General features: G+C 39.6%; 1 protein-coding gene across 14 annotated transcripts in view; it reads left to right on the top strand.

The window, feature by feature from the left end:
* Positions 1–23,893, top strand: part of DMD (dystrophin) — a 2,379,610-nt gene that overhangs the window by 1,892,185 nt on the left and 463,532 nt on the right. The window lies entirely within an intron of this gene.

Here is a 23,893-nt window from a genome sequence, read left to right as displayed (position 1 = left end):
CGCTTAAAACCAGAGCTTTGGTCAGGGAGAAACTTTGCTCAGAGACATAAATGGGAGATTGGTTTATTAAATTGAAAAAGTTGCCATTGTGGAGTGTTTATTTAATATTTTACAGGGAAAGCATCTGTATGAATTGTCTGTTTTATTTAGCGTTGCTAACTAAATCAGTTTCCCTTCATTACTTTCAAATACATTTTGAAATGTTAATCTGGCATTTTGTAGCCTTCTTCCTAACATGATCTGTACAAAGAAAAATGAGATGGGTGAATTTGTCCTAGTTAATGACCAGACAATTTTCAGACCATTGTTTTTCCTAGAAACAAAAATTATTGCTATAAAGTTTCATATGCATCGACAGTGAAAACAGAAGTTTAGGGTAGTTTGGTTTAAATGTAGTCTTGGTGAGAGTCATATTCTGTAGTTCAAGGAGGCTCCTTAAGGTTATGCTCAGTGCCTGATAGAATTTTCTGAACTCTAATGGAGTTTTGTTAGGTATAGCTGAGTTTTCTGACTTGTTGTAAGAACTTTACTACTACCTCAAATAAACTGTAGAGTGTTAAAATACTATGATCAAGTTTTTGGACTACATTTTTTGTATATTTAAATTATGTTGAAAAAAGTGATAGGATATCCTAGGTTGAAAAATAATTCCTCGAATCATAATAAGCAGTGTTTCTTCTCCTCTCCCTTTCCTTCTCTCCCCCCGCCCCCACATCCCGTCCTCCTTTGGTTTCTGTTTTGATAGATTACTTGCTATCCTTTCCTTAGTTGATGATAGTAGCAATTTATAGTGTCTCAGATTCCTCATTTGTTCGTTCCATTCTCCTCAGACCCCACTTGCTTCTCTGCAATGTGTGTTGAGTTAGTTTGACCATCGGAAGTAGTTTGTTTAGCGCAACACCTGACTTGATCTTTGTAGGTATACCCCATGGCTTCAGAATGTAAAAGCAAGGCAAAGTTAGATTTTTTTTTTTGGTCACTCTTAGATGAATGGTTAGAAAGTTTTCTACTGTAACTTATTTGACTTACGATATTTCATAAATAACATTTTATTTCTCCCTTTATACACCCCTAAAGCCACCCCAGAATTTTTTTTGAGAGGGAGAGAGAACACAAATGGGGGAGAGGGGCAGAGAGGGAGAGACACAGAGGACAGAGAGAGAATCCCAAGCTGGCTCCACACCCGACATGGAGCCTAACGTAGGGCTCAGTCCCACAGTCCTGGACTCCATCCCACGACTCTGGGATCATGACCTGAGCTGAAACCAAGAGTCAAAGCTTGACTGACTGAGCCACCCAGGTGCCCCACCCTAGAACTTTAATAAATACATGGGCTCACATATTCTCACCAGCGGCAGTAGATAAATAATAAAACTTTAAGTGGAATTTTTTTAGCAGATACCCTTGAAAATAAAGAATAATCCAAAAAATAATTTTATAAATATTTAATAAAACACTCCTTAAATTAGTGAACAAGTCTGATCTGTGCGAAAGTACGTCAATGTATCTCCTATATATTTTTATCTGCATTAATATACAATGAAAATTCTGAGAAATTGCAAGATTCTGAATCATTAAAGAAAAAAAATGCCATGCTTTTTAAACTATATTCACTATGGAAGAATGGAGAATAAACTACATTTTGCATTTAGCTCTCTGAATTCTCTTTCAAAAACAGTTGGAAGTTATGTGAAGGACATTTTCTTAGCTTATGCTATGTTACTCATAAAAGGCATTTATTATTAAAAACCATATTAAACTCCCTTAGAATCCCCCCAAATCTTAAACGTATCATTTTCCCCTTAACTACAATAGGACTAACTAAGATTCCAACACTATTTTAAAACAGACAATTTTCTCATTGCCTCTGTGTTAATATTGGGTTTTCTATAAATTCCAGTTGCCTGAGGTTGAAACTACATTTTATGGATAGGAATGACATTTATAGGCAGCGCTGATTTTCAGTTAGATGGCTGGATAACAGTCTTTTGATGAAAGATTTGGAGATGTCACGGAAAAAAAATGTCAACTACTAAAACTATTGATTATTGTTGTTAATGGCACACTTCGAGGGATAGAATTGAATTAAGATACTGGGGTTTAAAAGCAACAAATGGAAATGCCAAGCTTGAAAGCAAATATAACCACATACCTTAGGAGATTACATGCAATTTCGGTATTTCAGCTAAACGGGAGTCTTTGCTTCCCTCCCCCTTCTGAAGATTTTTTTTTTTTTATATCTCGAACAAAAGGAATTTTCTATAATATGTGTGAAGGAAAAAAGTGTAATGATATGCCTTTCACTTTGTTTGAAGAAGCTGGTAGCATTATGTTCATTGTTGGATTCATGCTGTAGAGCGAAAATACTTCTTACATATTAAAAAAGGAAACTCCAAATGCCTAGCCAGAACATCAGCTCTCCCAGCAGATTCCAGTACATCCGTCCACCCCAAAGCACTGATGTTTCACTTCGTACAAATACTGCTGAATGGATACAGGGGGGGCGAAAATCTTCCCAAATAGGTTTTGCTCTATGACTGTCAGTCACTTCTTCTGCATATGGCGACCCCAAAGCTCCTGCTAGACTGAGTATCACTGTTGTTTACAATGTGCTTCCTAGGATATTTAATTCTCTCGGCAATAATCACGATTCATGGGTTCTCTAAGAATACATGTTTTATGAAGCATATGCTTCCTGAATGGAATTAATCTGAGTAATTTCGCTCTGAAAGCCATTACGATTCCTCTCTTATATTGGAAAAAAATGCTTATTTACTTTTCTTACGGAAAGCAAGGGCATGGTAGTTGTCCTTATACTTAAGGATGAGGAGATTTTTCTTACAAATAGTATTATTTACGAGAGTCTAACTGACATTTTAAAGGCAATAGGCTTTTTATCATGTTTATAAATATAAATCTATAAATATTTGTGAGAGAGAAAGAGAGAGAGAGAGAGAGAGTGGGGGAGGGGCAGAGAGAGAGAGGGAGACACAGAATCCGAAGCAGGCTCCAGGCTCTGAGCCCAACACGGGGCTGGAACTCACGAACTATGAGATCATGACCTGAGGTGAAGTCAGACACTTAACGGACTGAGCCACCCAGGCGCCCCTAGAAGCAATGTATTTTTGTAGAACATCATATAGAACCCTGAGGGGTGACTGTTTGAGAATTCTTACGTTGCAAATTTCTCCTTTAAATGAAGAACTATATCCATAATTGAATCAGAGTGTTACTGTGTCCAAAACATTTCTGCTTTGGGCCCCAGAGAATTCATAAAGATATCCTCCGTTCTGAGTTCTAACATAAAACCATGGGTAACCAATTGAAAATGGGGCCTCTGTATCTTTGCTAATATTTCACAAGATTTCCACCAATCTTAACTGGTTGTCTAAGCATCTCTAAGAGATCGTTGTAATACCAGCTTGTAAAGAAGGTGTGTAGGTAGGGGTATTTGGTGGGGAGAGATGATCATAAAGGTGTGATAAGGATCTTTTTCTCAGCACGAGAAACTACGGAGCAATTAATATTTGAGGTTCCTTTATCTGTGAACTGGCTCTTATCTCAGGTCATAGCTATAAACTCAGCTTATTTTTTTTAATGTCTATTTTGAGAGAGAGTACACAAGTGGGGAAGGGGCAGAGAGAGAAGAGAGAGAATCCCAAGTAGTGCTCGGACACCGGCTTGCACTCACGAACCGTGAGATCAAGACCTGAACCGAAATCAAGAGTCAGGCACTTCATCGACTGAGCCACCCAGGTGCCCCTAAATTCAGTTTCTTCTCTAAGCTCATTTGTTTTACCCGTATCTCCTCCCCGACCCCCATCATAAAAATTCTCTTCTACTAAGCAAAACATTTCCGGAGAGACTAGTTTGATAAACTTTGAATCGTACATCAGAGTGCACCTGTAAATTGATTAAGAGAGCTTAGATTTCTAATGCTGTTTCGATTATTGAAATTTGGGAAATAGCTCTTTCACTGTGTTTCACAAAAAAATCTTGGCCCACTGGTTATTTCCAAAGGAAGAAGGAAGAATGCAATCTTAGTAACACAATTAGTATTCTGAATAAATTGGATTGTCATCTTTCTTGGGACATCTAAGAATAGAGAGGTAATCTGAGGATCCCTAATTCTAAGAAAAGGAAACCCTCTGTGTATTCATTTCTGTTGCTATAATTTGAACTGAGTTTTATGGTTTTTGGTTTTTTGGTTTTTTTAATCTTTCTACTTCGGTGTCTGAAGAATGTGAAGCTTAATCTTGATGTTTTTCTTTTGCCTGGTTATGACTGCCTGCTGTTTTGGATATGTAAAACTTTTATATATATTATTTCCTTAGGGACTTTGATTAATCCATGAAATCTGTTGTAAGCACCTGTTAAGTGCTTAGCATGGTGTTAGGACTAACGTAAACATTATTACACAGATGCTTTTCAAACACAGTTCAAAGTATTAGGTTGTGTAATCAATTTAATGAGTATCAATGCACATTTTATTGTGTTTTTTTTTTACTTTTAGTTAATCTATTTTAACCCCAAGCCCTCAGTTCATTCTTTTCTTCCACCCCTTACCTCTGATAACCACCAATCTGTTCTCTGTATCTGCGAGCTAATTTTGTTTTGTGTTTTAGATTTCACATATAAGAGAGATCGCATAGTATTTGTCTTTCTCTGTCAGATTTATTTTACTTAGCATCACAATTTTTAAATAGAAAGGATCAAAATTTACAGAATAGAATAGGAAATAACAGAGTCCATCGGTCATGAGTAAGGGTAGTATTGTTTTATGAAACTTTGATTTCAGCTGTGTGTGTGAGAGAAAGAAAGAGAGAGAGAGAGAGAGAGAATGAGAATATTCCCACTGAATACACTCAGAAGCCTCTATGTTAGAATATGATATCTGCCTTTGGAGTACTTATATTCCAGAGGTGAAAATACATATGCTGAGGCAAATTATAGTAGCGTGATGAGTGGTATAGTACAGGGGCCAGACCAGGTCTAGGGAAAACAGATGATTAAGCTTAAGCCTTTCGGAGAGGCCATGAAACTCACATAGAACAGTGTGTTCCCATTCTCCTTCTATATTGGAGGAGCTTTTTTAAGAAATGCTACTTCTAGGGTTGATGGGGGGTGGGAGGGAGGAGAGGGTGGGTGATGGATATTGAGGAGGGCACCTTTTGGGATGAGCACTGGGTGTTGTATGGAAACCAATTTGTCAATAAATTTCATATATATATATAAAAAAAAAAAAAGAAATGCTACTTCCTTGGTTCCATCTCCTGGACATTCAAATTGGATTGATGGCGGCACGTCCTGTCCATGATTCTCATGTCTAGCCAACGTTGGAAAGTTCTGCTCAGAGAATGTTGGGAAGAGTGTGTTAGGACTTAGCTACATACACAGAGTTGAAAAGAGAATTTTTGGCGGAGGCAATAGCGTGTTCAAAGTCCTGGACGTTGTGGCAGTTGGAGAATCTGAAGGTACTTCTGTATGACGGGGGTATAGTTGTAAGAATGGACGTTGGAAAGGTCAGCTGGGGTCAAATTATATAGAAAAACAGCAGGGTCCAGTAAATAGAGTATGGGCCTTATAGGCACAAAGACCACTTATCCTACCATTTGTTGCCTAACCTCTAAGTCTTAATTATATTTTTCTATACACATTCACGTGAATAGGATGCATGTAAAATTGCCACTAGAGGGGCAGAGTGTTGGACTCTGAGGGCTCACTATGCGTAAGCTGCCTTTCTGTCCCTCTTGCCACCTACCTTTAAGAGTCTGGACTTGAGGGGCACCTGGGTGGCTCCGTTGGTTAAGCGCCCGACTTCAGCTCAGGTCGTGATCTCGCGGTCTGTGAGTTCGAGCGCCGCGTCAGGCTCTGTGCTGACAGCTCAGAGCCTGGAGCCGGCTTCGGACTCTGTGTCTCCCTCTCCCTCTGCCCCTCCCCCGCTTGCCCTCTGTCTCTCAAAAAATAAACATTAAGAAAAAATTTTTTAAATAGTTTGGACTTTCTAGTCTATGGGAAGTCACAGCATAGTTTTAAGCAAGGAAGTAGAATAACCAGACTTAATTTTTTTTTTTAAATCAGTCTGGTAGTTGAGAGAATTAATTGGAAAGATATAGAACCTGTCCAGGAACATCAGAAAGTTCTTTCTGTACTATTCCAAGTAAGAAATAATAAGCGAGGTGCTGAGGTTGAACAAATGAGACAGATGTGTGAGCTATTCGGAGGTAAAGTCAACATTCTCATGTATGTTACGGGAAGCAGACGTGAGGAAGAATATGAGATATGATGAGGAGTCACTGACCGCTTACCACTTGGCATGACTGAGTGCCTTCATGGAGTCAGAGAATTCAAGAGGGGAAGAAGTTGTGGGAAGAGAAGTCACAAATGTGGTCAGTTTTGAGGTGTCCGTGAGTCACGGAGGTATAAATATCACCTCCTTTGAAGCAGTTGTGAATGTGGATCTAAAATTTGGAGCAGACATATGTTCTAGGTTGAAGATATAGAATTGAAGGACATCAACACGGCAGCCAAAGAAATACATGATATTACACATAGATCTCTGTCATCGTTACTTGAATTTCTCTGTGGTCCATTCAGAAATACACCTAAAGGTCACCAAAATACCACTTACTGTAGCCTAGAATTGGTATTAAGTGGTGCCATTTTCTATGTTCTTACAAGGGGCATGTCTATAGGGATGCTTTTAATGGTTTAACCTTGGAAAAAGGCAAAGAACTAGCAGCACTATGGTGTAAAACTCATACCTTGGGAAAAATAAAAGTTAATGGGCAATGTAACCAAGATCTTGAAAAACTTCCCACCAAGGAAATTCTGTTACTTCTCTTACATGAACCTGGAACATTTTATTTTTTTCCCTTTTATTCTCAGGTAGCTACTATAAAAAGGTCATACATGTTTACAGTACTGTGAATGGGAGGACTCAGGGACAGATTCAAGAGCCACATGCTTGTCGTCTTACTATATTCAGAACTGTATTATGTTCCAGGTTTGGACCCTGGAATCTCTGTCGATCCCAGAGATCATCCCCCAAAATAGCGAAAGTAGTTAAACTTTTAGTAGAAGAAGGAGTTAACGAGGACAAATGTTCAAGACTCGTGTTTTAGCTCCCATACAAAGGAAGACTAAATATAGGAAGTAAGAATTCATTTTGGTCTAACGATGAAAAAAGAATTTAATGCAACGAGTGTAGTCACTTGGCTATAGGGGTTATAACATTCTGGACCATGTTACCGTGGTCTCCTATGTATGTTAACATGTTACTTGAATGTATTGCAAACGTTAGAACCTACTTCTCTGGATATTGTCGTTGCAGTTAGCTATTATCTACGATGGTATAAGGACAGCGCTCACTTGAATAACTTGGTAATTCACTTAGGGGTTCCTCTGATTTCCTATATACAAACCAAAAGAAAGACCCACATAGGAAAGGGGACCCTGTGCGTCTGTGCATACTGAAAAGTCAATTTTGATAGCCCCTAATAACCGCTGCCTTTTATTCCTCGCAGAGCTTTGGTGAGGCTCTTAAAAGGTCATAAATAGAAGAGCTCTTCAAAAAAGCTTTCTTCAAGTGAAAGATCCTTATTCCTGATAGGAATTACCATTAGACAAAAGTCAAACTGCATATATAAAACTAATATTGTACGCTTTACAATCAGTGAATCAAATTTATATTAATTAATGAGAATAATCAGAGCTAAATTTCTCTTTGTTTGCAACTGACAAGGCACTTTTACTTTCATTTGCTCATATCCTCCCTGCAAATCTCTGCTTTGGCACTATTATCATTTTTATTTTCAATTGAGGAGGGTAAAATTAAAGAGGTTCCATAACGTAGCTCTTGCAAATTAACGAATTTGCATTTTATCACACCAGATTAGGAGGGAAATAATTAAAAATAAAAGCCTATGAAATAAATGTTTAGTTTTCCAGGATTGATAACATGACATATTTATCTAATTATTAGGATAGATAATAATAGCAGCTCACTTTTTAAATTTTTTTTAACGTTTATTGATTTTTGAGACAGAGAAAGAGCATGAACGGGGGAGGGTCAGAGAGAGGGAGACACAGAATCTGAAACAGGCTCCAGGCTCTGAGCTGTCAGCACAGAGCCCGATGTGGGGCTCGAACTCACGGACCGCGAGATCGTGACCTGAGCCGAAGTCGGCCGCTTAACCGACTGAGCCACCCAGGCGCCCCACTAACTCACTTTTTAAAAAAAAATATATGGTAAAACCTTGGTTTGCAAGCGTGCTTTGTTCTATAAACACGTTTGTAATTCACTTGTATATCAAAGCAAATTTCAAGAACCTTTGGCTCGGTTGTGGTTATGTGATGTTCTGCATCGTGTATTACTTGTATGGCGAGACACCGCTCGTTTGTCAAGTTAAAATGTATTTGAAATGTTCGCTCATCTTGGGCGCCTGGATGGCGCAGTCGGTTAACCGTCTGACTTCAGCCCCGGTCATGATCTCGCGGTCCCTGGGTTCAAGCCCCACATGGGGCTCTGGGCTGACAGCTCAGAGCCCGGAGCCTGCTTCGAATTCTGTGTTTTCCTCCCTCTCTGCCCCTCCACCTCTCGTACTATCTCTCTCAAAAATAAATCAACATTAAACAAAACTTAAAAAGGGACGTTTGCTCATCTTGCAGAACACTCACAGAACAAGTTACTCGCCTTCCAAGGTTTTACTGTATTACCGTGTGCCAGGCAATGTACTGGGTGCTTTGCTTGTATAAGGTACTGTCATCTTACCCTTCTTACAGATGAAAGAAAATCAAAGCTTTGAGAGGTGGGGTGACTTCTGCTAAGGTCACACCGCTCCATACAGAGGAGTCAGCTCTTGGACCCTAAGCTTGACCTTCTGTACCTTCAACTCATCTTATTCCCCTACCCGTTGCTCTAAAGTGACTCAGCCTTCCAGGCAAACACCCAGGGTAACCAAAAGCATGTCTCAAATCTTTCACTTACCTGCCCTAGAAATCTCTGGATAGTTTGTGATTGTTGCCCACTACAATTTTTGGGAAAATGTCTCATCTTTGGACTTTCTGGGATATCATATTCTGCTGACTTTCTCCTACCTCTCTCTACTCATTCTTCCGTCTTTCTTTACCTGAGGACTGACTCTGGGCTGTCTTTTCTGTCTTCCTTAATATCCTTCTCGCCATTCGATGGTGTCACTATTGAATTTCAATTCCAGTCCAATTTTAAACCAAATAGACCTTTCTCCATCTCTTCACTTGCCTCACCTTCTAGTTCGTTTTCAAGATCAATTTTACCCCTTCCCCCAATCCTTTGCCCCCATTACTTTCTTTCCAGGTTCCTAACTACTACTCAAATTCATGCTTTTAGTACCATTACTGTTCTCCACTCCTTTCTGCCTATTGTATTGCTCCAGTCCAACCTGGAGATTTTTTTCTACCTTATTCACTTGTATCTTCCCATCGCCCAAGACAGTACCCAGCACATGATAGGTGCTCAAGAAATAGTTGTCAGATGAATGAAAGAACACATGGTTCTTCTGTTCAAACACCTTTTATGACTTCTCAAACCCTTCAGAATATTCTGCACATTCCTTCACCTGGCCTTCTAGAATTGGCTCCCGACCTCGAATTCTAATCTGATTTCTTATTTTTCCTCTCCACCCATCCTCGACTCCCACTAAAGTGCGTAGCTAGCCAGCCTACTTTTCTTCTTTTGATGACCTTGTATCTTGTCCTGGGATTCCTTTTCCGCATCTCAGTTTACCCTCCTGCTATCTACTTTTCCAGGAAAGCTGTATTCACATCCTCCCTTCTTCCCTGAGTGCCCACGCTGGAAGACATCTTGTCTTCCTCCATTTCCATATGAGTTTCTCTGCACTTGAAATGAAGTTTAGTGTTTTCTGTATTTTATCTGAGAGGCTAGAGAGGGTAGTTTTTAATAGGGTGGGCTTTGAAGCCTGACTGCCTGGGTTTAAATCTTGATTCTTATACTTACTGACCATGGACACATTTCTTGATTGCCCTCAGTTTATGCAGCTATAAATCAGGGGTAATGATAGTGCCTGCCTCATCTCGTCAGGTTGTGATGGTGATGTGATTAATATGTGTGAAGTATGTAAAACGGTATTGGATACATAATAAGAAACCAGTAGACAGGGCTAGTGTTATTATATCATTAGTATTATCAGGTGTATACATATCTGACTCTCTACATAGATGTGTATGTGCCTTATACATATACATACATATTTTATTAATAAACTTTTGTATTGTTTATTTCACTGTAGAATCTTTCTAGGCACAATCTTCATTTGATGTGTTAGGAACTACTTAAGAAGAATGAATAGATCAATGAAGCTGTCTGAGGTATTGGCACATGTGTGTTGGAACTCTGTTTTAATAAAACAAAACAGGGGCGCCTGGGTGGCTCAGTCGTTTTAAGCGTCCCACTCTTGTTTTCAGCTCAGGTCATGATCTCATGGTTCGTGGGTTCAAGCCCCATGTCGGGCTCTGTGCTGACGGTACGGAGACTTCTTGGGATTCTGTCTCCCTCTTTCTCTGCCCTTCCCCTGTTTGGTCGTTCCTTCTCTCTCTCTTCTCTCTCTCTCTCTCTCTCTCTCTCTCTCTCTCTCTCTCTTTCTCCCTCTATCTCAAAAATAAATAAACATTAAAAAAATTAAAAATAAAAAACAAAAGAAACAAAAAGCTTTGTCTTCCCTAACCAAGAACAGGTTAATAACCTTTGACAGATTTTAGTTCTTAAGTGTCAATGCTGACATGTTTGAAAAACTAACTTTTTCAGTTACAAACCTCAACATCCCCATTCTTGAAAATAAACATACTACACTGAAAGTTAAAAGGAGATATCTGATCTTTCATCGTGCCCTCCTTGAAGGAAAAACATTGGCTGACATGCCCTTCTCTTTGAATCAGACACCACGTGTTAAGACTCCCGGAAATACACGTCAGTAAAAGCAGTTTGTTTTTTTCCCCGTCTGACTGACATCGGAAGCCACGTCAATGGCTTTATAGCTATGTTAATAAAATTAATAAAGTTGTTTTAAATGTAACCTATGAGGCAGTGGCACTGAAAACAGAATGCTGGGGCTATTCACTTACTTTCTTTGATCTCCACAGGAACTTAGACAAGATCTCTCTAATTTCAGGCCTTCTTTGCCAAACAAGAATAGCAAAAAATGTCCAGAAAAGTTTCAGCACAGAAAAAGTCAAAGAATTTCATGTCGCTTTCTCTTCCTTCCTTCTTCCAACCTTGAAGGTTTTTTGTTTGCTTGTTTCTTTCTTTCTCCTTGAGGGTTAGTGGTCTTTAACAGGAGACTTTCTAGTCAAAAACAAAACAAAAACAAAAACAAAAACCAACGAACAAAAAAACAATACTCCTCCATGTGGTGGGTAGCGATACCCCCACTTGTGGGTGGAAAATTCTAGAAGCGTGCATTGGGGAGATCAAATAAAAGGATGTTCGGTCTTGTATTTACAAATTATTTTTGAAACGAACTTTGTTAGTGTCTCTCTCGTGTCTTTCATAATTCTGATAATAAAACATTTCAGTTATTAGTCAACGATGAATAGTATTCAAAACAATTTAGGTTATCCGTGTGTGATTTTCACTCCACATGAGGTCCATTTGCAGTTTACATGGTTTTCTAAATTACAGTAAAATAAAACGTCAAAAAGTTCCCATCTTTTTTCATTTTTAACGGCATCAATCTTTGAAGAAAGGTTATTGAGCAAAGGTCTATGCATAAATCAGCCATTCCCCATAGAGGTAAAAGAAGCCATTACACCTGGTTATGAAAGAGAGTTTCATGAATGTGAGAGAAATAAATCATTCCCACTGGAGATCATATTAGTCAAGATGGAAGAGTATCTATTTCCTGATAGTGAGAAAGCAACAAATTACTTTTGTTTGCTCCTGTGTCCATGGCTGTCCTTGAGAGGTCTATTAGCAACTTGACTATTCAATATTATTATTATTATTATTATGACTTAACAATGATCTGAGTCTTTATAAATGTAATCTTTAAGTTCTCTAAAGGTTTTCGTTTCTCCTTTCTAATTTCCGTTCACCCCCAACACCTTTTAAAATATATTATTCCTTGGGAGTTACAGAAAAAGTTATTCTCTGCAGAAAGCAGCATTTCACCTCCTCTCAAGAGCTGACCACATTTCACTTCAATCCTTTGCTCTCAATTCAACAATTCAATATTGGATTCAGTTCAAGGCTATGGCCCCAAATAGAATGAGACCTGGATATTTATGAACTGCTTGACCAGGCATTCTTCCCAATGATTTACTCCATAAATTCTATTTTTAGTTTTTACAGTAGTTTCACCAATGGCTGGAAAAGTGTTGTATGTTGCAGTTTTGAAACCCGGAATGAGCATGGGTAGTATTTTTATTGGCTGGGGGAAAGTGTCGACATTTTCTGTTTTAGAGTAGAAAACAATGGTCGTTGTTTGGATGCAGCCATGGAACTGATTAGACAACTCTAAATTCCTTTCCCACCCGTGACCTCAAAGAAATTTTTACATTCATGTAATGTATACACTTGGTAGAAGGTTTGAGGATCCAAAGGTTGATAAGAGCCGTACTTGGCCCCCAAGGGGACTGGATAGTGGAGAGACTAGGGGCAGGACAACAGGGAGATCTAGTCGAGGAGATCGGGGATAACTAAGGTGAGTACAGAGTCCTTTGGTCTCCCAGAGGAGGGGTACCCCCGGAATACGTTATGGGGAGGACCAGGGTAGGTGTTCTGGTGACCCTTTGCATCACAAATCAGCCCCAACCTTAATGGCTTAGAAGAGTTTTGCACGTGAATCTGCCACCCAAGCAAGGTCAGTGGGCACTGTTGGCCTCTGCTTCTCGCGATATCAGCTGGGGCAGGCCGACCGGCCGCTGGAGGGTCAACTTGCAGGTGGGCTCACTCACATGCTTGGCAAAATGGCGCTGGCTGTCAGTGTCCCTTCACGTGGGCCTCTCCATGGGGCAGTTTGGGCTTTTTTACAGCGTAATGGCTGAGTCCCGAGGGACCGGGTGCTGAGGCTGCCAGTTTCTCGAGGCTGGGGACAGAAACCAGCATGGATTTAGGTCTGTCATATTCGTTTGGCCAAGCCATCACAGAGACCAGTTCGAGGGGATGGGACGTCAAGTCCACCTTTCCATGGAAAAGTGTCAGAAAGTCTTGGGGTCATGTTTTAAAGCTGCCACAGAAAGCCTCTTGTAAAAGACACTGAGCCGAATATTAAATAGCCAGTAAGCATTGTCCGGGTCAAAAGAAGACGTTCTCTTTGGCCGGAATGCCCTCTCTCTCCTGCCCTACCTGGCTAAGTCCTACTTCAAGCCTCGCTCAAACCACCTTCTCTCGGAAGCATTATCTGGCCTCGCCCCAGGGTCAGACATTGGATATAGACCAGGGGACTGATGTTTTTAAAAATTTAGGCTTTTCTTCCCTACAACAGAACATATCTCAGATAACTTCCCTTCTGACTTGAAAGCTGTAAAATACTCCTGGCGGTAACTCTATGAAATAAAAATAAATCTCAAGTGCAATAAAGTATTTCTCAAATAGCAGTGTAAATGTGTACCTTTTACCTATTTGCTTTCTCTACTCTGTGCCCCAAGGTATGTTAACAGTATCGGGTCTCACGGACACCATTGTACACCAATTAATTTATAGGATATACTTGTTAATAACCTTGTCTGCATAGTTCTTCTCGCCAATCTGGGCCCTCTTAGTGCATCTGTCTGTCTCTGTCTTTCTCTCTCTCTCTGTCTCGTTTCTCATTCCTTTTTCTTTTCAAGTGACTTTCCAACTAGGCAGAAAATGCATTTCACGTCTCTGTGCCTGCCTCCAGGCTCTATCTGTTTCACTCACCGAGGACTGCCCTTCCTGAATGCTTTCTCTCATTTAGCAGCTGTCTGTGGAACTTGGACAAGTGATTGAACCTCATTTCTTAAAGGGCCAGAGCACTGTCTTGAGCAAGCCCTTCAAAGGATTCAGCAAATCACTACATTAACTAATACAGATAAATCTTGAAGGCATTACGCTAAGTGAAATAAGGCAGGCCCAGAAGGATAATATTGTTTAATTCCACTTTTATGAGGTACCTACAACAGTCAAACTCATAGAGAAAGAGAATCGAATAGTAGTTACCAGGGGTTGGGAGGGGGCGATGAGGGGAGTTGGGACTTATTCTTTCACGGGTACAGAATTTCAGTTTGAAAAGATGAAAAAACATTCTGGAGATACGTGGTGGTGATGGCTGTATAACAGTGTAAATGTGCTTAATGCTACTGAACTGTATATTTAAAAATCATGAAAACAGTGAATTTTATGTCTTTTTGTCACAATAAAAAAATAAGCTGACAGATTTTTGAGGGAGTATAGTGTCTTATCTTGCAGGTCAAGAGATGGGGTTCTTTTTTAAGATTTTATTTTTTAAAAGTTTATGTATTTATTTCGAGAGAGAGAGCATGCGAGCACGGGAGCAGGGCAGGGACAGAGGGAGAGGGAGAGAGAGAGAATCCCAAGTAGGGTCCACGCTATCTACACAGAGCCCTCCAAGGGGCTAGATCTCAGGAACCTTGAGATCTTGACCTGAGCCGAAATCAAGAGTTAGCTGCTTAAGTGACTAAGCCACCCACGTGCCCCAAGATTTTATTTTTAAGTACTCTCTACACCCAGGGTGGGGCTCGAACTCACAATCCCAAGATCAAGAGTCACATGCTCTCCCGACTGAGCCAGCCAGGCACCCCAAGAGATGTGGGTTCTGTTCCTGACTACTAACCGATGTGATATTGGGGACATTAGTGGTGTTGTGGATCTCAGGTTTATCTTCTAGAAAATGGTGAAGCTAGACAAAGAAATGTTCCTCCAAGTTCACATCCAAACTGTGCCATCTTTACTTGGAAAGCTTATTAAAAATGCAGGGTCGGAACCTGGCTCTCTAGGGATGAGCCAGGGAATCTGCATATTTAAAGAGCCCCCAGGTGCTTCTTTTGCCCATTTAAATTTGAGAACCGCTGGGCCAGATGCTTGCTTAAGGCCATTTCAGCTCTGAAGTTTGACAAATTTTTATTCTGCAAGGCAGATTCTCTGTGCTCATGCAGGAGAAGGAAATGAAGAAAATACTAGACTGTGCTTGTGTTGGAGAATTTTTCATTTGGTGTCTTCATCTTCAATGCCTAGCCCGTCAGGAATAGTATTGTTTATTCCTCCCACTGTTTTGGAGAGGCATGGGGAAAAAGATAAGCCAGATGGTACCGAAGAAGATTTACATTACCATTTTCTTTCTTTTTCCCTTCGCATATTATATAAAACTGCCCATGCCTCCATGTGAGCCATGATCATTAATTTAATGTTACGATCTAATGGCTCATGACATTAAATTATAACTTAGCCCAACATGACCAAATTACAGTATTAGAAGGAAAGTTTCCTTTCTCAGGTTGATTCCTGTTCCTTAAACCAATGGTATTATTGGCTAATTTTTTCATAATTATGTCTCAGCCTTAATTCAAAGAATCTCCTCTCTTTCATAGAAATGGATTTGCTAAACGAGACCCAGGTTGTAATCATTTCCTCAAAATTAACGTTAAGAAAAGGAAAAAAAAAGTTTTGCTTTGCTTTGGGGGTGTGCGTGCGTGTGTTCACGGTACTGAAATAGATTCTGTCTGGGACTATGTATAAGGTAAATAGTGAAGGAGGGTAGTCTGACAGTTGTCACATACACTTGATGCTGAATGAATTACATAAGTATTCTTAGAAAGGCATAACCCTTCAGCTGTATTTTACTAACCAAGCAGTAAGGCCCTAACCACATTTGTCTTGAATAAGTAGTCTTACATCCATAACTTTATATTTGTTTTCTTTTTGTGAATGGGCTCAAGAAATAAAGTTCATCATCCTTGGTTCATCCAAGAAGAAAATGTTATTCTGACCAAGTTTTTGTTGTTTTGCGTATTTGAACTTCATTCCTTGAATTTGTTTTTTTTGCATATAAAATATTTCGCGTTATGAATGTGATTAAAATTGAAAACAGTTAGTTGATTTAACAGAGAGAAAGAGAGAACAAGCAAGGAAAACATACACATCACACACTTTCCTCTTTTTTGTAAAGTCGGTCAAGCCAAGGGAGAAAGGCCTAGTAAAACAAAGGAAAATGAAATATGGTAGAAGGTTCTCCTGCTGCTTCACCAAATGGGATACCAAGAAGTGCGAGATAAGCTGTGGCAGAATTTAGGCTCACTAAAACTCAAGCAATTGACCTGCCATGTAAAAATCTCAAAGTGAGTTCACGTGGAGGCATAGGAGTTGAAATCGAATAGTATATGCCACCGCGATCATGCAAGAATTGCACATAGGGAGCAAATCAGTCCTCTAATGGAGAAGCCAAATTGAAATGAGTTCTCTGAGCAGATTGGCAAACACATTCTTCTCCTTTTCTGTTTACAAAAATGGAACACCACCAGAAAAACAAAAATGCGTAAGACAAGATGAAAAAAAATTGGAATTCAAGGGGAAAGACAGAATACACATGCATGCACGTGCCCACGCGGTGATGAGAGAGTAGTCTGGCTGCATGGTGTAAATGATTGAGAAGTCCCTTTGTTGCGAGCCATCTCACAGGAAGTGACTAGTTCTCATGATGTGAGATATTGTATCTTATATGGTATTGGAAAAGAAAATAAATTCACCCACGATCCTTAAGGGTGGTGTTGTATTATTATTCCCATACGGTATCTTCTCTTCAACAGATAACTCCAGAGTTAGGTAAGACAGGACTTGTGACTCAAATCGCATGCTCCAATCCCTGTACTAGAAATTGCATCAATCTGTCTGTACTCACAGAACGCTGCTAGAGAATGGCACCAAGTGAAAGATGTGTTTGAATTCTTTATACAAGAAACTAAAAGAAGAAGAAGAAAAAGAGGAGGAGGAGGAGGAGGAGGAGGAAGAAGATGAAGAAGAAGAAGAAGAAGAAGAAGAAGAAGAAGAAGAAGAAGAAGAAGAAGTAGAAGAAGAAGAAGAAGAAGAAGAAGAAGAAGAAGAAGAAAGAAGAAGTAGAAGAAGAAGAAGAAGAAGAAGAAGAACTATTTATTTCTTAAATCTAGTAACAGATTTATCACTGAGGATGGTGATGATGATGTTGGTGATGATGATGTGAATAATACAGAGCAGGAAAATGTGTGGCAACTTTCACACCGTGAAGAATTAAGTCAGAGATCTAAATAAATACACCGCATTCTCATGTTCTGCAATGCATTATCTACTTTAAAGAAACAGTTCAAGAATTGTACTAGACTGAATGGGGACTCTGGTTCTTCTTCCCATTCTGCAGTCCCAACCTTGATATTGCCGCCTTGTGGATGATGGAGTGTACCTCCCGACCCCTAGCTTTGGGGCTTAGCCATGTGATTTGCTTTAGCAGACAGCGGGTGAGCAGAAGTGACCTCATGCTAGTTTGAAGCCTAGGCCTTGAGAGCCCTTGCATTTTCTTCTTTGTGCCTCTACCACACGTACTAGAAGAACGTGCCCCATCTAGGTGGCTCATCTCGGAAAGAGGAGGATAGATACGTTGGGTGGGGCTGCAGTAGCCACACCCTTCCGGGAGAGTAGACGATTGTGGTTTGAAACCCTAGGCGTCACTCAGCATTATTGTGATTGTAGCTCATTGACACAGCAAATAAATTTGTTTTTCCTGAAGATCCATTGAAAATTCACAATATTGGCCATCTTTGGGATGAAAATATAAAGCCTATATTTTAATTTTAATGATTCACTGTTGAATAAGTTTTTTAAACGTGAAATCTTCCCTTATCCGGTGATGTCATTATATTAAGCTTATACATCATAAATACACTGTTTATTTCTAAGCAACATTGGTCATGGTTGGAAATGCCACCAACCTTGAGGGGATACACACATTTCCATACTAAGTGAAAAAAAAAAAAGCCCTCCTTATAGCAAAGTATTGCATAACAATGTTTCATTTGAATACTTTATACATTCCCAGGAGAAAGTGTGTAATATTTGGTTTTGTGAGAGAGATAAAAATAATGAACATTACCATCTGGTTTAACCGTTGTGGTGATACAGAATCGTAGCTGTGTTAATTACCCTTGTGGTTTGTCTTTATAGAGATAATTATATGTGAAATTCCTTTCCAATTTGTTATGTAATGTTAGAAATACTTCCCAAAATTGACATGGATTCATTATGTTACCATCTTGTTGGCATAATCACTAACCCTAAACCCATAGATCTATTGAATGTTTGAAAACTATAGTATCGGAAACAATATTATGAAAAGACATTTTGGAAATAATGCTTTTTGCATGCCTTTTGAATAATTGGATTGCTCAGTATTTCTTCATGTCTAGTTCCTGTAACTAAGTCATACTGTCTATTTAAAAATAGATGTCAGCTGAAGACAACCGGGCAATAGATGTGTCTCAACAACAATCTTTTTATATATTCAGATTTCCTTTATTATTAGACATGTCTGTTTGGTAAATTGGTGTTTCCTTCCCTTTCTGAATTTAGGGAAATGACACAAGAAAATAACACGAATTTCCTCTGGCATTTTGGCCAAATCAAATTTAAGGCTTCCTGGAGACAATGTCTAATCAATTCGAAGAAACATTTGAAAAGATTCCTGTTAATGTATCTGCGAAATGAATTAGTGGCATACGCTGTTGGTAGGTGACTTAGGTACAATTGTAATTTTTTTTGTAATCCCGGGAGAAGATGCAGTGCCTTCTAAAATGTCACAATGAGTGTGGTTATTCAAAATTCGGAGAGACTGACCCCCTGCAAAGCTTCCTGACGTCATTGTTCCTAGGGGAATTTTGTTCCAGTATTTATAGCAGCCGCAGCCGTACTATTTCGGTATTACTCCAGTCATAGGTATTACTGCGGTATTCACATACCTATATCGTGGTCTAAAGAATAAGTGGACCTCATATTCTAGAGAAAGCACGAGAAGAAATGAAATGAAGTTTGCCGTGGTTCTGGATATTCCACGTTATTGTTCGTGGGTTCTCAGAATTAACCGAGTAATGCCTTACTGGCTGCTCTCTGTTCCATGTCGTGAGTGTTATTCCTGTAGAAGAGGAGTAGAGAGTGGGAAGAAAATGAAATCTGTCAATACTGTGAATACATAAATAATAAAAGGGGCAGGAGAACTGATTAATTCTGAATCATCTTTATAAAATGACTGGAATCGGGAAAATGCTCAGTCTGCACAGCTGATTGGGAAATGTATGCAATCTGTTGATCGGAATTCATTTGTGAATGCTCTCTTCCAGAGATTGATATGCCAGAGTTCTTAAAAACAGTTTGGCCCCACGAAAAAGGAAAACCACAGACCTGGGAGATGGCGATTTAAAATGGAAGGAAGTGTTTTCCCACCTTACCCACAACCTTCCAGCAAATAATTGATACAAATAAGTCAAAATGCAGTTTGGTTTCACAGCAGAGTTTCCAAATGCTTCCAATCAATATATACTTGTCATGTGGTGGGAAAAGAAAAAGCTAAATTCTTGGATCACCAAGTAGAAAATTTACTAAAACTAGATGGAAAGGTCTAGGTTTAGTTCGGGGATGCTATGACGAAAAACATATTCAGCATTGGTCTTTTAATCTTAGGTAGTATGTACGTATGATCTTATTTGCGTAACTAAAGCAACTGTGTTGTGACATTATATATTATAACAATATTATATATATTATATTATATATATAACAATAGAAATCCTCTGAGCTAACTCAATAGTAATCAGTCTGCATCGTGTGTTATTTACATCTCTTTGTGATTTGTAACCAAAGCAATGACAGCAACTTAGTAAGATCAATTTACAAACCTGTGTCGTTCACGATATTGTTAGTTTTGTCTGAGTGTTCTTCATTTAAATATTCTTAAGTTCCTGGGGCGCCTGGGTGGCTCAGTCGGCTAAATGTCCGACTTCAGCTCAGATCACGATCTCGCGGCCAGTGAGTTCGAGCCCCGTGTCGGGCTCTGTGCTGACAGCTCAGAGCCTGGAGCCTGTTTCAGATTCTGTGTCTCCCTCTCTCTCTGACCCACCCCGTTCATGCTCTATCTCTCTCTGTCTCAAAAATAAATAAACGTTAAAAAAAATTAAAAAAAACTTTAAAAAAATTCTTAGGTTCCTTATACAAGCTACATACTTAGTTTTTTGTGTGTAAGGAATAGAATTTAAAACTTTGTTTTCTGAACATTTTTCTTCATAAAACCACATCATCAACATCCATTCTTGGCTGCTCCATTTAACTACTAAAATACCTAATCTGTTTTCAAGGATTTGCCTCTTAACTATGGTGTAATGTTAAGACTAACTTATGACATGTATATTCTAAATAACATTAGGGTACTTAAATGGTCTGTGCCTGGAAATCCGATATTGATTGCTCACTTTAAGATCTCAAGCGATCCATTCCATCCACATATGTTTTTAAATGATTCATTTAGAGCAAGAGGTACAGGAACTTTAATGTACTAGGCTATTGGTAAAGCCTAGCGAAATGATTCTATTTTTCAATCTCACAAAATGTCGTCCATCCATATCCGAAAACTTAAAATTGAAGTTAGTATTCTACTTTCTCTTCTGTCTAGAAAAATATATTTTCCTAAGTATCAATTAGGCTAGGAATCTTCAAACCAAAAACTAAAAAAAAAACAGACAGAGGCCTGACAGGGCATGGTCAGAGAAGGAGTCAAGGTCTGCTCAGCCAACCCTCCCCCAGGGTTACAAGCTGCTAGGTGGGTTTAAACTTTTCCCAACCTGCACAAAGGGGCCTAAGGTCCTTTGGCTGGAGAGGGTCTCCTTATTATTTCCTTGTTTCTGGCTACCAAGTTGTGTACTATTTCTCCTTTTTGAATAAAAATTTATTGAATATAGTCTAAATAAAGTATTCATTCTGCTTTACCATGTTAACTAGCCTGCACATTGATATATACCCCAAATGAGCAATTATAAAAAGCAGTTTTGGGGGCACCTAGGTGGCTTAGTTGGTTGAGCATCGACTTCAGTTCAGGTCATGATCTTGTGGTTCATGGGTTCGAGCCCCACGTTGGGCTCTGCGCTGACAACTCGGAGCCTGGAGCGTGGAGCCTGCTTCGGATTCCGTGTCTCCCTCTCTCTGCCCTTCCCCTGCTCGCACTCTGTCTCTGTCTCTCTCTCTCTCTCTCAAAAAATAAATAAATGTTAAAAAAATATTTTTTTTAAAAAAAAGCAGTTTTAGTCTTCTCATATAAATGCTTTCCTTAGAAGCAGTCTCCTGGGAAGTCCCTCAAATGAAACTTTTAATAATGACTACACATTAGCCCCACCTGCAGCCACCAGAGTGTGACAGGAACCAGATTTCATGATGCCAAGTGGGCCTCAATTTCGCAACTCATTCTTTTTCCTGTATGGTCTTTTTAATTGCACTATTTCCTGCTAGTCAAAGCTATGACTGGTGAAGTATTCAAATGTTGAAACTTCAGAGAAAAAAATAAACCCATCACAACTCTTTTTTTTAATCTTTAGTATTTAGAATTCATATACCCACTCAGTACTTGAAGGGAATATATGCTGAGGAGTAGTTTGATTGTAAGACTGTATAGAATATACACCTTCTGTCCTATTGAAGGGACTCCCCGGACAAGGAGGATTTTTCCACTCCGGACTTGGGCAGACTACAGGATCCATAGATCATAGAATCACAGGGCTGAAAGAGAAATCTCAGAAATCATTAAATCAACTTATCAAATGAGGAAAATTAAGCCCGTGAGATACCCATTTTAAAACATATCATTCAGGGGCAGCTGGGTGGCTCAGTCGGTTGAGTGTCCAACTTCCGCTCAGGTCATGATCTCCGAGTTCGTGAGTTCGAGCCCTGCCTCGGGCTCTGTGCTGACAGCTCAGAGCCTGGAGCCTGCTTTGGATCCTGTGTCCCCCCTCTCTCTACCCCTCCCATGCTTATGCTCTGTCTCTCTCTGTCTCTCAATAATAAATAAATGTTAAAAAAAATTTTTTTTAGAAAACCATCATTCTACGGGGCACCTGGGTGGCTCAGTCGGTTAAGCATCCAACTTCGGCTCGGGCCATGATCTCCTGCTTCGTGAGTTGGAGCCCCACTTTGGGCTCTGTGCTGACAGCTCAGAGCCTGGAGCCTGCTTTGGATTCTTTGTCTCCTTCTCTTTCTGCCCCTCCCCCACTCGCACTCTGTCTCTCTCTCAAAAATAAACTAACATTTAAAAAATTTAAAACATAAAAATGAATTAATTAATTTAAAAATCCACATCATTCTACATCTTTACAATACTGAGTTGTCCAATCTAGGACTGTCGTAGATCCCTTTAGTTATTTAGATCTTCGTGAATGCCTCACGACAGCATATCAGACTTGTCTGTGTAGAGGCTTTGTACGTCTTTAGCATGATTTCCTTCCAAGAATTTCATATTTTTTAGTACCTTTACGGAAGTGAAATTTTGCAAAAACTTTTCAGTTCTCCTCACATTAGTTATGGTGGCTGGAGGTGAAATGGAGCCTTCACCCATCAGCGGTAATCACGTGTAAGAAGTGATCTGTAGATGACAAAACACTTGGGAAACCTAACTGGTAGAAATGCCAAAAGCTACCTTATCGCTTCGTTGCCCCTTTGTAGATAAGAGGACTTACTCCATTTCTGTACGAGAAAGTTTGTTTGAGAATCCAGTTTTGTTTTAAGCTTGAGCTTAGGTATTCCAAAGACCGCAGAATTCACCATCGTCGTCATATCGCAGCAGGCTTCTTTCAAATATTGCAGTCTAGAACAGTCTGCTTGAAAACCTGGAAATGCAACCTAGTGAGTTCAACTTGATTTGTATTCTGCCTTCTTATTTCCCGTCCTGGACCTCAGCCAATCATTGCTACCCGATTTTGGTAACTGGCATGAACATGAACTTTATGAAACTTCGATCATTTTTAATCATTTGGTCTTTCTTTTTTTCTCTTACTGGCTGGACATCAGTTCAGCAGAACTTTCCTGGGTTGTACTGCTTATAAGCCACATTTCAGTTTGTAGTATGTATCAGTTAATTTTGCTACATGATAAGCAAATAATTTCCGTGGCTGATAACAGAGGCTTACTTAGTAACGGATCGGCAGTTTAGTGGAGTTTGGCTGATCTTGGCGAGGCTTGGCTTGACTCTGCTTATCTTCAGGCTGCAGAACAAGTCTGAGTCTGCCGCCTGTGCCTCATTCTGAGACTCAGACCTAAGGGGCACACATGGCCAACACAACCAACACATTTCACGTGTCTGCTCTTACCACATTTGCTTCTCTTCCCCTGGCCAAAGCATGTCACACGGCCAAGCCCAAAGTCAAGGGATAGAGAAATACTTTCAACCTACATGAGGTCATGGCACAGGTGTGTATGTGTAATTCGACTAAGGATGTGGAAGAATTGAGGCCAATATCTCAATCTGCCATATAGTCGGTTGGAGACAAGCTCAAGAAGTTAATCAAATGGAAGGCTGGTTAATATTTATGGACCTTATACCCCCTAGACAAGAAGGCAGGATCCCTCTTACTATGCTTGAGTTTCCTACCCCAGTCTTTCAAGTTAGAGTGAAGCCCAGAAACATCCATCAGGCAGGAACGAACGGCTCCTTCTTCAGGATTCAGCATGCGAAATAAGCAGAATCTCATTATAACGGTAGCCAAACAGCCATTTTCTTCAATTTCAGAATACAAATGTGGATGTGTTAATTTTCAATTAAGACTTCGAAACTTATTATCTGCTTGGCAGGCTCTTCTTTGTGTCAGTCATTACATCTGGCTATTAATGTTGGCTTTTGACCTAAATTTGAAAGGAACACCCAAA

The sequence above is a fragment of the Felis catus genome, chromosome X (assembly GCF_018350175.1).
Source record: "Felis catus isolate Fca126 chromosome X, F.catus_Fca126_mat1.0, whole genome shotgun sequence".
Classification (NCBI taxonomy): domain Eukaryota; kingdom Metazoa; phylum Chordata; class Mammalia; order Carnivora; family Felidae; genus Felis; species Felis catus.
Note: the sequence above shows the minus strand (reverse complement) of the source record. Positions and strands in the feature narration are given on the sequence as shown.